Here is an 18,717-nt window from a genome sequence, read left to right as displayed (position 1 = left end):
AAAGTGGCAGTGAGTGTATATATATATATATATATATATATATATATATATATATATATATATATATATATATATATATATATAACAGCATCTCATTCATACTAAACACTGTTTAATGTCATAATTGTTCTCATCAGGTCCTGAAAAAGAATCCAGCTGTTTTTTTGTTGTTGGTTTTAGGTCTTTAATCCAGCAAGGTAATGTTAGAGATCATCTGGAAATGCGCAGTCTTTATTTTGCCTTTGGAAAATGCCTGAGTGTGTGTGTTTTAAGAGCAGAGTGACATCATCACAGCACAAACCACACACTCACAGACGCATTCTCATCATGTTATTTTTATTGTTGGATTTCACCAGTCTGTACATATATAGCAACAACAAATAATAACTTGACTTCTAGTTGATCATTTAGTATCAGAAGTGTCTTATATGAAAGGCAAAGACCTCTAGATTACACTTATTTTACTGGCGTTTCAGTGTCACTCAGAGTGCTGATCTCAGAACTGTGGGCTGAAATCTTGCAATTATGACCTTTTTGTTCTGGTCTGCTGGCAGTGAAAGAGCACTTTACAGCTGGAGCTCCTCCAGGAGGAGATGTGTTCAGAGAAAGAGCCAATGGTCGGAGCCAGTAAGTGTCCAGTAACTGCAGAAAGCCAATGTCAGCAGGTAAAGTGACGCTTCAGGTATTCTGCTCAATAATCAATAGCGTCTTATGACCTAAGATGAGTAAAGGGATATAATGGACATCCAGCAGTTATTCTGAACGGATGATCAGGATGAGACTGAAGGGTTTAGTGTGACAAAACAACCAGCTGAATGTTGTATCTAGGCCAGTCGATTGAGTTTTTAAAAAAAGTAATGCATTAATTGCAAACACAGTCTCTGATTAACCGCAAATGTAAAGTACAGGATTTAACTGTCGATGTTACATTAAAACAATGTAGTTAAAGGAAACGGATCTTCCTGTTTTATTATTTAACTCTCCTTTATGAACATCAGTTGTACATCAACAACTCATTTTTGTACCAAATGTTCAACTCGTCTGTAAAACAGCAACATTGAGGGGGGAAGGTGAAGAGATGGTATTGAAACTTGTGTCTGGACTGACTTTAACTGTAAAAATGTCTTTATACCTATTTTTTAGTTGACTTTTCTGGTCGTCTCAACTTACATTACTAAAATATTAAGTTAAACTTTGTATATGTTAAAACAATAACTGGTTAATATTAGTTAAAGTAACATAAAAAGATTAGGTTTTACAGTGTAGTTTATGAAAGTGTCTTTATTTCACTATTCTGGCTATGCAGACTTCTCTCAAACGTGCATGATTTTTACAGCTTGGACTTCAGAAGTGTGAGATGTGAAAATGACTAAATTACTCACATTTGCCACGTGTCAATTTTGAAAGAGAAATAATGTGAACTCATCTTAGCAGGCACACATCATAAGACGTTAATAGATTTATGTCGAGCGTCTAAGGACAATAATATTTTCACGTCCAATAACGACATCAACTGACGTTGATATTTGGTTGATTTTAGGTTGTGTTGGAAAGTGACCAAAATCCAACATCTTAAACCAGCATCATATTGACGTCAAATACTGATATTTATTCATCTGGTATGATAACCAAAATCCAACATATGATAGACGTCATAGTGGTAACGTCCACACAACGTTTAGCATTTATGCATGTAGACATGATCAAGACGATCTGCTGCAGTTCAAAGCGAGCATCAGAATGGGGAAGAAAGAGGATTTAAGTGACTTTGAACGTGGCATGGTTGTCGGTGCCAGACGGGCTGTTCTGAGTATTTCAGAAACTGCTGATCTACTAGGATTTTCATGCACAACCATCTCTAGGGTTTACAGAGAATGGTCTGACAAAGAGGAAATATCCAGTGAGCGGCAGTTCTGTGGGCGCAAATGCCTTGTTGATGCCAGAGGTCTGCAGAAGAGCATCTCTGAACACACAACACGTCCAACCTTGAGGCGGATGCAGCAGCAGAAGACCACACCGGGTGCCGCTCCTGTCAGCTAAGAACAGGAAACTGAGGCTACAATTCACACAGGCTCACCAAAACTGGACAATAGAAGATTGGAGAAATGTTGCCTGGTCTGATGAGTCTCCATTTCTGCTGCCACATTCGGATGCTCGGCTCAGAATTTGGCCTCAACGACATGAAAGCATGGATCCATCCTGCCTTGTGTCAGCGGTTCAGGCTGGTGGTGGTGGTGTAATGGTGTGGGGGAGATTTTCTTGGCACACTTTGGGTCCATTAGTACCACATGAGCATGGTGCCTACCTAACAGCCTACCTGAGTATTGTTGCTGACCATGTCCATCCCTTTATGAGCACAGTGTCTCCATCTTCTGATGGCTACGTCCAGCAGGATAACGCACCATGTCATAAAGCTCCAATCATCTCAGACTGGTATCTTGAACATGACAATGAGTTCACTGTACTCAAATGGCCTCCACAGTCACCAGAGCTCAATCCAATAGAGCACCTTTAGGATGGGAACGGGAGATTGGCATCATGATTGTGCAGCCGACAAATCTGCAGCAACTGTGATGCTATCATGTCAATATGGAGCAAAATCTCTGAGGAATATTTCCAGTAGCTTGTTGAATCTATGCCACGAAGGATTAAGGTAGTTCTGATGGCAAAAGAGGGTCCAACCTGGTACTAGAAGGTGTACCTAATAAAGTGGCCGGTGACTGTATGCTGTCATGGCTTTGCAGTCAAAAAATGTGATTACAATGGAGCAAAAGCAGCCACCAACATAACGACAGCATAGTCAATTTGAACAGTACTCTAGAGTAAATCTTTCAGATTTGTAGACTTTAATGTGCTATTATGTGGATAAGGCCAGTTCTGGAGACACTGTATGTGAGTCTAATATTTTAATGATGTTTTATCACACTTGCATGTCCAGTGAAAGGGTGAAAAGAGGTTTTGCTGGAGTTTCACACAGACAGACAAAAGAGGGTGTGTTTATTCTGAGTAATCCCTCTTCAGAGATCCAGGTCAAAAAGCCGGCCCTTAATACGTCACTGTCTGATCCGGGACCGTCTGAGGACCCAATCCTGAATTTCTAGGAAAAGGAGGCGTTTCTCTACACTTCACTGCACGTTTCAGCTCGTGTAGGTTGTGCGCCGACAGATCAAACAATGCCGTGTGAAAAAGTTTGGGCGCCCTTTGAAATGAATGCTGTTTAAGAGAGTATATATAACATACACTCAGAAAAGCGTGCTCAAGTTACTGATATAAAATGAGCTGAAACCACACAATTCTTGAGGTTTTTAGGGGACAACTTAATTGTTTTGTTAAATCCAAATTAATCTTAAATAGTTAACTTAATCTATTTGTGTTGGGCCTGCACTTTCTACAGTGTAGATACATTTATATTAAACACAACTCTTTAACCTTGACTGCTTTTCTGACCCACAAAAGTAGGACTTGACTACTTCTTAAAAAGTATTTCATAGTTACTTATAATGTCTTTAAAACATGGATCAAGTCACTGCTAAATGTACTGACAAACAAAAACAGATTCATTTCTACTGACGCTTTGTTTCTACTATCATGCATTTAAATAGACTGGCTATACATAATTACATTTGTACAATGATTAATTTGCAATTTACAAGTTTTAAAATGAATAACTAATACATAATGAAGGATTATACACTTTACATGTGCTTCAATATGTTAGTCAACTCATCCAAATCAAGCACTTTTTATCCAATAGACTTCTATTCATACGCGCGCGAATGTGTCAGACCGGAAACCAAACTCATGTGACAAGTTTTGCAGTTCGCTGCATTGCAAAGTTCAAGCTTGGTGAACTCTGATGTGTGAAATCGCATCATGTGATTGCGTAAGACTAATCGAAGATCAAAACATCTCTCTGGACAGAAATTTAAAACATTTTTTTGTAATATCTAATTATCTCGTTTAATCCCGCCCCTTTTCGCAACGCCGTATGACAGAATTTCGCATGCTCAGACTCTAATGTGACCACAGCATTAAACGTCATGTGAACATCTGTCCTGAACTGATGCTAAAAAGCAGGGGTCACCAAACTTGTTCCTGGAGGGCCGGTTTCCTGCAGATTTTAGCTCCAACCCTAATCAAACACACCTGAACAAGCTAATCAAAGTCTTAGGTATACTTGAAACATCCAGGCAGGTGTGTTGAGGCAAGCTGGAGCTAAACCCTGCAGGGACACCGGCCCTCCAGGAACGTGATTGGTGACCCCTGCTAAAAAGCATCGCACAAAAACACACACAAAACTTGTTTCTCGACACAGACAATTTTGACGATGTTTTTGGCTGCTTTCTTGCACTCTGAGAAATAAAGATAAAAACTTGTCACTGGGACGGTACATTCTCTAACACCCATACACTCTCACATTCACACTCATACACTACAGCCAATTTAGTTTATTTAATTCCCCTATAGCGCATGTGTTTGGACTGTGGGGGAAACCGGAGCAGCCAGAGGAAACCCACGCCAACACGGGGAGAACATGCAAACTCCACACAGAAACTCCAACTGACCCAGCCGAGGCTCGAACCAGCGACCTTCTTGCTGTGAGGCCACAGTGCTAACCACCGAGCCACCGTGCTACCCCTTAGGTATTAATATGTACCTTTAAGAAACAAATGTGGACCTTTTAAGTACAAAAGTCTACCTTTAGAAAAGGAACCTTCCCAGTGGCAGGACTTGTACCTTTATTTCTGAGTGTGGCTTTGAATGTTTTAGCAGTGTTGCTGTCTATGGAGAGCAAGAGAGCTCTTGGATTTCATCTCAGATATTGTAAAGGTGACAATGGATGACCATTCTTCACAGGTTAATTTACACTAACTGGCCATTTTATTAGGTACACCTTACTAGTACCGGGTTGGACCTCCTTTTGCCTTCAGAACTGCTTTAATCCTTGGTGTCAGAGATTCAACAAGCTACTGGAAAATCCCTCAGAGATTTTGCTTCAGATTGACATGATAGCATCAGGCAGTTGCTGCAGATTTGTCGGCTGCACATCCATGATGCCAATCTCCCGTTCCACCACATCCCAAAGGTGCTCTATTGTGGTGCTGGCACCACCACCAGCAGCCTGAACCAGTCTGGCCATTCTCCTCAGACCTCTGGCATCAACAAGGCATTTGCGCCCACAGAACTGCAGCTCACTGGATATTTCCTCTTGTTCAGACTATTCTCTGTAAACCCTAGAGATGGTTGTGCGTGAAAATCCCAGTAGATCAGCAGTTTCTGAAATACTCAGAGCAGCCCGTCTGGCACCAACAACCATGCCACGTTCAAAGTCACTTAAATCCCCTTTCTTCTCCATTCTGATGCTCGCTTTGAACTGCAGCAGATCGTCTTGACCATGTCTACATGCCTAAATGCATTGAGTCGCTGCCATGTGATTTACTAACCAGAAATTTGCGTTAGCGAGCAGTTGGACAGGTGTACCTAATAAAGTGGCCGGTAAGTGTAGCTACGAAAGCATTGTATAATCTGCTGATGAAAACGTAATGTGTTGCCAATGTTTTACTGACGAACAAACTGCACATTTGCCCACATTCACTGGTCAAAAACCCGACTCGACAGAGATTTTAAGATTGAAAGTGCTCCACAAGTGTTCATTCAGTCTATTAAAGCACACTTCTTTGTCAGGAGAGCGCACGGGCTCGTCTCATTATTTTGTCGTCCTTTCTAAATGTCCATCCATGTGTGTAAAGAAGTGGTCTCGATCTCTCCCTCTGCACTCTGTCCGGCCTGCTTTATCCTATTTTGATCCTCTTTTGTGTCCCTGGAGGAACTGAAAAGAGAAATGTGCTGACTCCAGCACCGCGGATCTGTGCTGTCTGAGCAACCCACAGCCATAGTAAACCTCACAGGTCGTAAAATGAAGATCTTTTACAGACTTTATGGCCTGCAAAAGTCAAGCGAGGAGCCTTTGAGATGTATGTCCTGCGCTGTGCTCACCTGCTAAAGCTATCGCCCCGAAACCCCAAACACTGGCGAACATCTAATCCAATGCATTCTGTCTAGAAACCAGGATTAAATTGGACCGCAGAGGAGAGTGGTCACAAACCCTTCTAAGACATGATGTAATGGAGAAAAGACATGCTAATCCCTCTGCTAAAGTTAAAGACGCTGATTGGTAAAGTCGTTATGCTTTTAACTCATTCAACAAGTTGCCAAAACAGAGCAGGCTAAGCATTAAAAGATGGTGTTATGCTAGGATTGCTAATATAAAGTTTTAGTGTGTCTGCTTCAGTGGGGGAGGCACGGTGGCTCAGTGGTTAGCACTGTGACCTCACAACAAGAAGGTTGCTGGTTCGAGTCTCAGTTGGCGATTCTTTGTGGAGTTTGCATGTTCTCCCTGTGTTGGTGTGGGGTTCCTCCGGGTGCTCCGGTTTCCCCAACAGTCCAAACACATGCGCTATAGAGGAATTGATGACTAAATTGGCCGTAGTGTGTTTGTGTGTGTGAGAGAATGAGTGTGTATGGGTGTTTCCCAGTACTGGGTTGCGGCTGGAAGGGCATCCGCTGCGTAAAACATATGCTGGATAAGTTGGTGGTTCATTCCGCTGTGGCAACCACTGAAATAGAGACTAAGATGAAGGAAATTGAGTGAATTAAAAGATAGAACGTTGGTAAGAAAAGTAGAGAATACATAAAAATGAAGAAATAATTAGGAAGGGAAAGATTGAGGGAAGAAAAAAGAAAAGAGATAATCTTATTAATTAAAATACATAAAAACAAAAATACTCTTCTATTATTTACGATTAAAAGCTCAAGAGAAAAGATGCATGGTTGAAATTAAAGGTAATTTCAGGCTTACGATTGTAATATATTACTTTTTACCAAAGATTGTAAATTAATATAGTATTTTTCAAGCAGCAGAGACACTCAGGGATCAACGTTATTGTGAGTTTGGTCTTTGAAATCTGTCTGTAAGGAAATATTACACGAATATTCTCGCCACCGTGTCAATGTATCCTGTTACGTAAGACTGTGACGCCATTATCTCAGAAGCCTTCCTCTTGAGAAAGCTCGATGCTTCGTCAGAAAAAACAGCACGTGAGAACATAAAAGCCAGCATTTGTTATGAAATGTACACCGAGTACACACACACACACACACACGAGATGAAATCATTTGATATCGAGTACCGTGTCGTTTTCACCCTTGTTTTATGTGTGTGGCTTCATTTACGTCTTGAGGCTGTTTTTACTTTACGACACTTTAAACAGCTTTCGCAAGTTTTAATTCCCGTTATTTCATGAGAAGTTATTAAAACGTAATTGTAAATTATTTGTATTTAGTCTGTTTCCTCGCGTAAAACACTATAATAATTAATTCCTATTCATTATAATGAGAAGTAATTATTCTAAATTCTTTTACAGACTACAGTAAGGTCAAATCATGTTTATTAATGATAAGATATTAAGATGTGATTGTAAAATATTTATAGTCTGTTTCCATACATGTAAAAACTACTTTATAGTAGCCTAATTTGAGTTATTTATTAAGAAGGTAAACGTGATTGTAAATTCATTGTATTTAGTCTGTGACCACACATGAAAAATTACTATTTAATTAATTCCTGTTCATTAATGAGGTTATATTGTAGCCTATTTATTCTGTTTCCACACATGAAAAATACTACAGTATAATTTATAGTAAATTAGTGCTTTTTAATCATACTACGGATAGTATTTATAGTATGAATGCTCCAGCACATAAGTAGTGGGCTGATAAACTGTAATGAATGCTCTAGTATACTTCAGTTTTTACTACAGTAAACTGTGGTGTATTGTCCCTCTGAAAAATCCAGCTTAAACCAGCCTAGGCTGGTTGGCTGGTTTTAGCTGGTTGACCAGCCTGGTTTTAGAGGGGTTTTGGCCATTTCCAGGCTGGTTTCCAGCCATTTCCAGCCTGGTCTGGTCAGGCTGGAAAATGACCAGCTAAATCCAGCTAAAACCAGCCTGACCAGCCTGGTTTAAGCTGGACATAGCTGGTTTAGGCTGGGCTCCCACCCTGGCTAGGCTGGTCAAGCTGGTTTTAGCTGGTCATCACCCAGCCTCACCAGCTAAGACCAGGCTGAAAATGGCCAAAACCCCTCTAAAACCAGGCTGGTCGACCAGCTAAAACCAGCCAACCAGCCTAGGCTGGTTTAAGCTGTTTTTTTCAGTAGGGGTAGTATAATATAGTTGTAGCCTAAATTACAGATTTGTTTATATTACAAGTGGTTGTGTTACCATAGCAACTGAAGTACTTGTTACCATAGTATTTATCACGTGAGTCATACTTCTGGAAAAAAAATTAAGGGAAAAAAATGTAAAGAAAATATTAATACTTCATTTTCATTCAGACATTGCGTAAAACTGGTGACAGTATAGATACTTGTGGTATTTTACTATAGTAGGCTTCTTTTGTCCATTGTTTGTTTGTTTTTAATAGGTTTCATTTACAAAGTACTTTTTCTTTTCTTGAGGTATCAAGACATTTGTGTTGCCCATTACATTACAGACCACAGGAGAGGGCAAATTCTCCAGCAGGATAGCGCTCCTTCTCATACTTCAGCCTCCACATCAAAGCTCCTGAAAGCAAAGAAGGTCAAGGTGCTCCAGGATTGGCCAGCCCAGTCACCAGACATGAACATTATTGAGCATTTCTGTGTAAGATGAAGGAGGAGTACACAATGTTCATTCTGTTTCCACTGCAGCATGACTTTATATTCTATACTGGACATTATTTCTGTTCAGTGACGAGACTTTTGTCTCAGCAAAGTCAGACCTTACTGTCCTAATGAAATCAATAAAAATCAAGGCTTGATCATATTTTATTTTGGTCAAATAACCGTAATCTAGAGGCCTTTGCCTTTCATATAAGCCACTTCTGATACCAAATAATCAACTAGAAGTCAAGTTATTATTTATTGTTCCTAAAACTTGGATTGCTTGACTTTATTCATACCATAACTATATATATATATTTCTTTTTTTACAGGGAATGGTACAAAAACCAGTGTCATTGTAAATCCCTTCATTTTTATTACTAATTTATGATCTGAAGTTTTTCCAATAACCTACCTAGAAAGCATGGTCATGCATGAGTTTCTTACAGCTCCAATAAAGCATAACTGAAGTCTGGGGTCAGTGTCCAGAGAACAAACACACACACACACACACTGGTAAAGACACTGTGTAGCTTTAGGGTAAAAGTGTCCGCAGTAAGATTCGTGTACATAAACACAGACATAATATGACGCATGCGTGTGATCTGAATGCACTTACACATAGTTGATGTGAGTCTTAACAGGATCAAGAACAGGTTTAATCCAGACTGAGAGGGGAAAAATCTCTACAGGTTTACACACATCAATGAGCTTTACAGATGCGGTCTGAGCCACACCGTGACCTGTGCTGACATTTTACCTGCCCTCATGGTAAAAATACGTTCGCGGTCAAAAGTATTGGCACAAAAATTACAAAAGCAAATGTTACCCCAGACTTCAAATATTCTGGAAGTTTGTTAATTTCTTAACATACACAATTTTAATGTTTAATGAGTTAAGAAATCAATATTTGGAGGAATAAAAATAATATAATTCTTCTAAAAATAATTAATTTAATTAGAAATTATCAGACGTTTCTAAAACAATGTAATAGTTTCCTCTTACTAGATGAATCCAGTATATCCAGTGGATGTTTTACAAACATTATAATATTTACATTTTAAGATTTTACTTAATTTTTATACGTTTTATTGTGTTTTATAGATTAAAAAGTGACAAAAAACAAGCATATTTATGTAAATAAATATATGAATGTAAGGCCTGTTTATATCTGAATAATATAGTAATGTATAACGAATTCACGTAGCTACCTCTGATGGACACGTGTGTTTGCGCACGCTTGTGCGTGCTTGTGTGTGCGCACGCGTGTTTGTGTGTGACCACGTGCGTGCGTACACGTGTTTTTACGCACGCGTTGTGGGTGTTGAGCGCGCGCACGCTTGCGTGTACTTGTTTTTATATCATAGTGAGGACTTAAACACATGGAATAATGTAGATTGGTAGATTGTTTCATGTGAGAGTTGTGTGTGTGTGGGTGGGTGCTCCTGGTATCCATCATGTCCTGAGCGCTAAATATCCCCACATGTACACCAATACAGTAATGTTTGAATTTGTATGGATAAATTCACTTGTTTGGTGGTTGGTTGGTTATTTGGTTGGTCCCCATGAGTAAGACGACTCATAAATCATCCGAAATGAAATATTTTTAAAATGTAAAAGTGCAGATTATTTGCTGTGAGGTTTTGGGTTTAAGGGTATGGTTGGAGGAAGAGGGCAGAATAAGCCATCTTTACATTACAAACATCATTACAGCTATGGGAAGTCTTAAAGCCAATGTGTGTGACTAGCGACACGTAATGTGTCTTAATGCTCTTATGTCTGTATCCATCACAGACGCTGTCCTGGAAAACAGTCAGCCGGTCCGCTCTGGAATACAGCAGGCTTAAAGGTGACACACAAACCTCCTTCCTCTAATCACTGCCACAACACACACTTCACAAAACATCTGCACTAATGCTACCTTCAGCCGCTCACTGCCACTGCTGACATCCAGAGCTGTGATTCAGACATAAATACAGAGCATTTTCAATTAAAGCACTGTTTCCCTCCCATGAGTTCATGCCATGGAAGTTTGTGCAAGCGTGGGTTTCCTCCGGGTGCTCCGGTTTCCCCCACAGTCCAAACACATGCGCTATAGGGGAATTGATTAACTAAATTGGCTGTAATGTATCAGTGTGTGTGAATGAGTGTGTATGGGTGTTTCCAGTACTGGGTTGCTGCTGGACGAGCATCCGCTGTGTAAAACATATGCTGGAATAGTTGGCGGTTCATTCCGCTGTGGCTACCCCTGATAAATAAGGGACTATGATCTTGTTTGATCATGTAAATTATGGTACAAAAACCAGGTAATCAGCTGCCAGTACTTATTTCTCTATATAGCCTATATTATTTGCTATCTGAGACAGAAGTCACTTTGTTAAATTATCAACATCATTGTCAGAGCAGAGACCAGCATCCCATAATGCAACGCGAAAGTGTCAATAAACAGAAAACAGCCCTGAATGATCACAAGCTATATGGGAAACGGTGAATTTACTGATATTGTGAAGGCTACGGTTACTTTACCCGTGTATTTACCCAGCATGTTCTCAGTGTTTACGTCAGGTGTTTGGGTTTGAGGAAATAAGGCTCATCCTTCAAGCTGCGTTGACACCAAACTATCGGTGTTGCTAGAAATAAAGCATGCGGGGAAATAAGTTCAAGACTGTGTCTACTGTACACAGAGCAGAATATAGCCTGTAGGTCACGTATATATGCTATTTCTGAAACTAGCATACACTCAAATAATAAAAGCATACAGTTGAAGTCAGATTTATTCAAGCTCCTGTGAATTTTTGTTTTCTTTTTCAGATATTTCCCAAATTATGTTTAACTCAGGAAATTTTCACAGTATTTCCTGTAATATTTGTTCTTCTGGAGAAAGTCTTATTGGTTTTTATTTCGGCTAGAATAAAAGCAGTTTTTAATTTTTTTAAACTATTTTAAGGTCAATATTATTAGCCCCCTTAAGCAATATTAGTTTTGGATTGTCTCCAGAATAAACCACTGTTATACAATGACTTGTCTAATTACCCTAACTTTACCCTAATTACCCTAGCGTCAGCTTCAATGCTTCCCATTCACTTTGAATGGGGGACGTCAGGCGTTGCCGAACTACATTGTGGAATTGACGGAAGCGTCAGCCAATCAGATCGCTGTATGCAAATACACCAGCTCAGACAGTGGCCTATTGCTGACAAATTTCATTGGCTGATGCTGCTATGACTATCGCGTCAGCCCCAACTTCAGACACGCCCTCTATCAAGCATTGACGCTGAAGCCCCGTGTGAATGTGGCGTAATTAACCTAGTTAAGCCTTTAAATGTTACTTTAAGCTAAATACAGGGGTACATTTTTGAGATCCGAGAAATATGTACCAGGGGCTACATCTTCAAATCCACCACAGGGCGTTGTGTACATTTTTGACAATCTCAAATATGTTACTGGGGCACATTTTCTCATACGTGTCATTTCTTTTTAATCCACCAGAGGACGCTGTGCACATTTCTGCCAATCTCAACATCCTTTTCTCGCACGTCCCTGAGAGAAAAGCTGGTCGGCTTGTCTGCATAAGGTATCAGCTTGATCTCGACTGACCCACACACCCCCTTCCCTTAACCCAACCCACACTCAAAATAATAATTTTGCTGCTTGTTCAAACTACTTGTTTAAAATGAGCTCATCCACTTGAATTTGTTACGTTTACTTAATGGATTTGTGTGGAACCCTGCATTTTTTACAGTCGTAGTGTTTTCAGTCATTTATTTCAATATAAATTCAACTTATTTACTTGAATTCAACTTTAAATGGGAATGAAGTTTCATGTACGTTATGTGAAGAGGACAGGGGCAGATTGGCCATCTGGCAATTCTGGCAAATCCCAGAAGGGCTGCACCATTTTTTTAAATGTGGCCCGGTCAGTTTCTTTTAAAAAAAAAAGTTGTATATATTGTTTATAAATGCAGACAGCTTTTATCTCTTGCAAGATGTAAATATGATGATGATGATGCTGATTATTATAATAGTAGTAATAATAATAAATGTTAAGCATTTGGCCCAATCGGCAACGGTCAGCTGGTTTCGAGATGGGCCGACCCAATCCGACCTAATAAGAGGTTACGCGGACGTAATCAAAATTTAGCAAGAATGTCAAACAAACAGTAAGTGCGACACAAGCTAATTGTCAGAGATGGACCGTAAAAAAGGAAAGGCGGTGCCGAAAAGCTCAGAGAAAGCAAAATAAAAGGCTTTAAAATCAGACGCTGCTATAAAATTGCATAAAATTAACTGAAATATTCTCAAAAGGGGGCAGTAGGTAGCACTATCGCCTCACAGCAAGAAGGTCGCTGATTCAAGCCTCGGCTGGGTCAGTTGGCACTTCTGTGTGGAGTTTGCATGTTCTCCCCGTGTTGGTGCCCCACTAGTCCAAAGACATGCGCTATAGGTAAATTAGGAAGGCTAAATTGTCTGTAGTGTATAGGTGTTTCCTAAAACATATGCTTGATAAGTTTGTGGTTCATTTCGCTTTGGTGAGCCCAAATTAATAAAGGGACTAAGCCGAAAAGGAATGAATGAATTAATGTATGTATAAATTTGTTATAAATGGTTTGTTTTTGTTCCAGTCACATACATTAAATGTTTATTTATTACATATGGAACTGCTTATATTATCTCACCATCTGTACACCAATATAAGCAGTGAATGTGCGTGTCTGTGGGTGGGGCTGTGTCGGTGTGGTAATGTGGCCTGGTGTGGCTACTGTGCCAGGGCTGATTGTTTTTTTTTTGTCTCGAGGACGTAGTTTTTTTGATATTTTGTAATAATCGCACTTTGCTTTTTGAGATATTAATGTTAATTAAATAGGTTACTAAAGCCTCTGCTGAATTCTAGGAAAACGCATGACTTTCAAATAATTAGGAAAACCGATTTAGAGCTCATCTTGATAAGGATGGAAAAGGTTTCCACATCAGAAGCCTTAAAGCAGTACAGAGAGGTGGAAAACCTGACATAGGAGGCTCCTTACCCATTAAACTTTATTCCACTTGAGGAAAAGAGATGTGGTTTGTGGCGTTTGAGGACGGTGCTAAACAATGAGCTCATGTTGTAGCTGAAAAATCACGGCTCTGTCTGGATTCTGGAAACACACGTTCACGGTAAGAGGAGGAATTAGAGCAGCTCTGTATCTGCGGTCACTGAAAATGCAGACTTGGTGGATCACAGAGTTTCTAAAGTTCGGCCAAAGGCAAAGCAAGTGGAAATGCAGAGGTTTACGGCTTCTGTACAAGACATTTAAATGACTATAAACATATTTGTGAATTAATTTCAAGTGCATTTCTCTTTGAATTATATTTAGTCATTTAGCAGACGCTTTTGTCTAAAGCGACTTACAATTGACGAAGCATCCGCTGGGTAAAACATATGCTGGAATAGTGGGTGGTTCATTCCACTTTGGCGACCCCTGATAAATAAGGGACGGCGCTGTGAAAAGGGGAAGGATTAAACAAGATGATTAGACATTAAAGAAAAGCGAGCAAATGGTCCATATTTTGATCTTCGATTGGTCTCACGCAATCATGTGATGCGATTTCGCCAACACAGGCTCATTGTGAAAACGTAGCCCTGCGGATGTTTCAGGAGACAGCGAATTACGTAGGCAGAGGTACGTATGGCTGCATTTAATTTTTTTTAAACGAACACTACGGGGTGATGTGACGCCGTTCCTTTTCGTGCTTACCAGCTGACCGCTTACCTTCGTATGGACGGCATTCTGGCTGGCTGGTCAGCTGATCGTTCAGTCAGTCAGTCAGAAAGTCTCTCCAAAAGTATCAACAGCGGCCTCTGGTGGGTTTACGTGAGAACAGCAGGCGCGAATGGCACTCGCGAGGGAAATTTGAGATCTCGAAAAGCATACACAGCGACCTCTGGCGGATTCGCGAAAACAAAAACTGCAGAAAAACGTGCAGCCGGGACATATTTCGCGGTCTCCAGAAACGTCCGTTGAGGTACGTTTTCAGAATGAGCCTGGGTTGGATTTCGCAGGTCAGAGTTCACCAAGCTTGAACTTTGTAATGCAGCAAACTGCGAAACTCGCCGCATAAGCTTGCGTTTCCAGTCCGTCGCATTCGCTTGCGTATGAATGGAAGTCTATGGGGCGAAAAGTGCAGTGTGACCGCGGCTTCGATACACTGCGTAATAATCGGGATAATGTACATCCAGCCGATTGTCATCTCAATCAAGCCCTTCAGTCTAATTATACAATTATAATGCTGATAAATCCGTCAGATTTTATAACAGCCTAGGGGTACATTCTCTTTTATCAGTGTGATTTTAGAAAGGGCTCACCTGCTGATATGATGCCAGTGAATTGCAGAGCTTGTGCAAACATATCATTATGTATCTGAGCAGCTGCTGGAGTTTGTGTGTTTGTTTGTATTGTTGTTGAGAGGGAAGAGCGCAGCACATATTGAAATATCCATCATACCTGCCAACACTCCCGTTTTTCATTGGGAGTCTCCCGCATTTCACACCCATCTCCCAACACCCTTCCGTTTTATTATTTCTCCCAGGAAACTTCATATTCGGCCCAGTCTTGTTCCAAAATATCACTTTTTGTCCGTGTTTGTCAAGTTGTCAGATCTTGAATGAAGCTCTTCACCTATTTTGTGATTCAGGTTTTTGTTTTTCCATGTTTATTTCTGCATTATGGGCGCTTGGATCGATCTTCCAACAACTTTTAAGCTTGAAAAGTTGCAAAACGTGACTTTTATGGACATTATTAATAGTTTGCAGTGCTATATTGTCTGGGTTGGTGTTGTACATTCTCTACAGAAACATTTTCTGTTGTTTTAGACTTATTTCTCCATATATATTCCACATTACACTATTAATAAAATGTCAATAAAAGTCACTTTGTTAAACTGTAAAGTTGAATTTTCAACATCAAAAGTGGACAGAGCAGAGATCAACATCCCATAATGCAATTCACAAGCACAAATAAACACTTGTGAATCACAAAATACGAAAACTATAAACTAACAAACTTAAATTTGCATACATTATATTTAAATAATTGCCAATGTCATATGAGCAGTGCTGTGAGTGAAGTAATTGCACCAATATCCAGTGGTAAAGATAACTCAATTGACTACATTTGAAGATAAGTTGCCTGATTATCAGCTGTTGAGATAAAATAATCATGCAGTGTCTCTGTTATAAAGCTAGAGAGGTGAAAGGACAGCCACTACATGCATCTTTATAGCGTATAATAATAATAAAGCACTTTTAATACTGTCAAATGCGTGTCCGGATGCCTTCAGCGGATCTAATTTGATTAGCATTTTTAGAAATGAAGGAGAAATTGTTTGTGTTATGCCTTTCGGGGTCCAGGTGCACATTCATTCATTCATTCATTCATTTTCCTTCGGCTTTTCCACAGTGGAATGAACCGCCAACTATTCCAGCCTATGTTTTACGCAGCTGATGACCTTCCTGCCACAACCCAGTACTGAGAAACACCAATACACACTCATTCACACACATACTCATACACTACTCATAGTTTACCCAATTCCCCAATAGCGCATGTGTTTGGACTGTGGGGGAAACTGGAGCACCCAGAGGAAATTGACGCCAACACAGGGAGAACATGCAAACTCCACACAGAAATGCCAACTGACCCAGCCGAGACTCAAACCAGTCAGCTTCTTGCTGTGAGGCCACAGTGCGCTAACCACTGAGCCACGGTGGTGCTGCCCCTCCAGGTGCACAGGATACACCTATATTTATTCTGCGCTTTTGATTATGGAGTGTTTCAGCACTGATATATTTAGATTTAGAGTCCTAATTCGACGCATCTGGCAGGACGACAGAACAAAGATAAAAGACGGAAGTGCAGATGTTTGAGGAAAGGTGAGGAAATGTCCATTTTGTCATCTTTGGCAAGATCTTGCAGCACGTTGACTGAAATCTGTGGTCATGAAAATGAAGAAACTGGAAGCAACACAAACACAGTGGCACAAAAACATCACACACATAAAAACGGCTCTTTCCTCAGTATTTATATTGCGGTTGATCACGATGCATCTCTTTAAACCGACTTTAGAAAATGTCTTAATTTTTCTTGTTAATTATTTTAGTAATTTTTATTTAGGCCTATTACTTCACTGTAAACATATTTAAGTTAAATTAACATGTCTCATTTTAGCTTAAAGGGATAGTTCATTCAAGACTGAAAAATCTATAATTTATTCATTATGCTTCTGTTGAACACAAAAGAAGATATTTTGAAAAATGTTGGAAACCTGTAACCATTGGCTTCCTTATTCATTTTATGGAGGTAAACCGTTACAGGTTATTCACAATATCTTATCTAGTGTTCAACAGGATAACACATAAACACGTGAAGAGTAAATAGTGAGTAAATGTTCATTTTTTGGTGAACTATCCCTTTAAGAATTTAACTTTAAAAATCCAGTTAGAATCCTGGTTAATTACCTCTGTAAAAAATTTTATGACATAAAGGCAAGACAACTAATATTTGTATGTTGCTTTAACTTATTTTAATAAGTCAGTTAGGTTTCTACAACATTTTTTAAGTTGCACAAAGTTTAACTTAATATTTTTGATCAGTTTGATGATGACTAGAAAAGTTCAGTTGATTCAACTAAAAGTTTAAGTCAGCAAGAATTTTACAGTGTAGTTTAATAAGTTATCATAACTTATTGATCATATATATTTTATACACTGTATTTTTTACATTTTATTTTAATTACAGCTTTTATCTTTGTATTTTCAGTTTCTGTTTTAAATTTTAGTCATTTTGTTATGTGTTAATGTCATGTGTACGTTTTTTAGTATAGCATAACTGTTACCATAACAGTTCTTGCTTGGACATTTGGGAAACCACCAGACTTTCAGTCGTTTCATTTTTCATGTCAAGATTTTAATATTAAATTCATTCGTTCTTTCATTTTCTTTCAGCTAAGTTCCTTATGTCCGCCATTGCGGAATGAACCGCCAACTTGTCCAGCATATGTTTTACATAGCAGATGCTCCTTTAGCCGCAAGCACTGGGAAACACCCATACACACTCATTCACACACCAATTTAGTTTACCCAATCCCCAATAGCGCATGTGTTTGGACTGTGAGGGAAACCGAAGCACCCGGAGGAAACCCACGCCAACACGGGGAGAACATGCAAACTCCACACAGAAGTGCCAACTGACCCAGCCGAGACTCGAACCAGCAACCTTCTTGCTGTGAGGCCACAGTGCTAACCACTGAGCCACCGTGCTGCCCTCAAGTGTTTTATTTTAAACAGAGAATCTTTTAAACTAACTTTTTATAAATCTTACTTTATATATTTAAGAACTTAATGAGAACCACATGTTTCAAAACACACTTGGGGCGACACAGTGGCTCAGTGGATATAGTCGCCTCACAACAAGAAGGTTTCTGGTTTGAATCCTGGCTGGGTCAATTGCCATTTATTTTATCTTTCTATTTCCAGTTTAATGTTAGCCATTTTTGTTAGGCTTTATACTAATGTCAAAATTTAAGTATTACATTTTCATTCAAGCAGAAATCCCCCTTTAAACTAAATGTTTAGGACAATCGCATATTTTTAAAGCACAGTTTCTTCTTGTTGTAAAATAATTCAATATATAAATAATAAACACACATGAGAAAGCTACAGTAGTACTTCATTATGAACTTTTTCAGTTAATTTAGCTTATAACAGTTTATGTTGGGACATTTGGGAAACTTCCAGACTTTATGTTGCTCATATTAAGTTTAGTTTTAGTTTGAGGGTTCCTATTATCGAGAGTTTATTATAAATTGTTGATAATTTACAAACTGAGGGGTTTACTTTGTTTCTGGGGGACGCGGGAAGTCTCCTTTATTCCGCTCCGCCACAGTCGAACAAGACCAAACCGGTTCGCGCGTACAGAGGAAGCCGGTTCCAGCCTGCGCGTCACCCTGGAAACCACGTCACTATATATACTGCAGCGGCAGAG

The sequence above is a fragment of the Danio aesculapii genome, chromosome 17, assembly GCF_903798145.1.
Source record: "Danio aesculapii chromosome 17, fDanAes4.1, whole genome shotgun sequence".
Taxonomy (NCBI): Eukaryota; Metazoa; Chordata; class Actinopteri; order Cypriniformes; family Danionidae; genus Danio; species Danio aesculapii.
The sequence above is the reverse complement of the archived record's forward strand: the minus strand, read 5'-3'. Positions refer to the sequence as shown.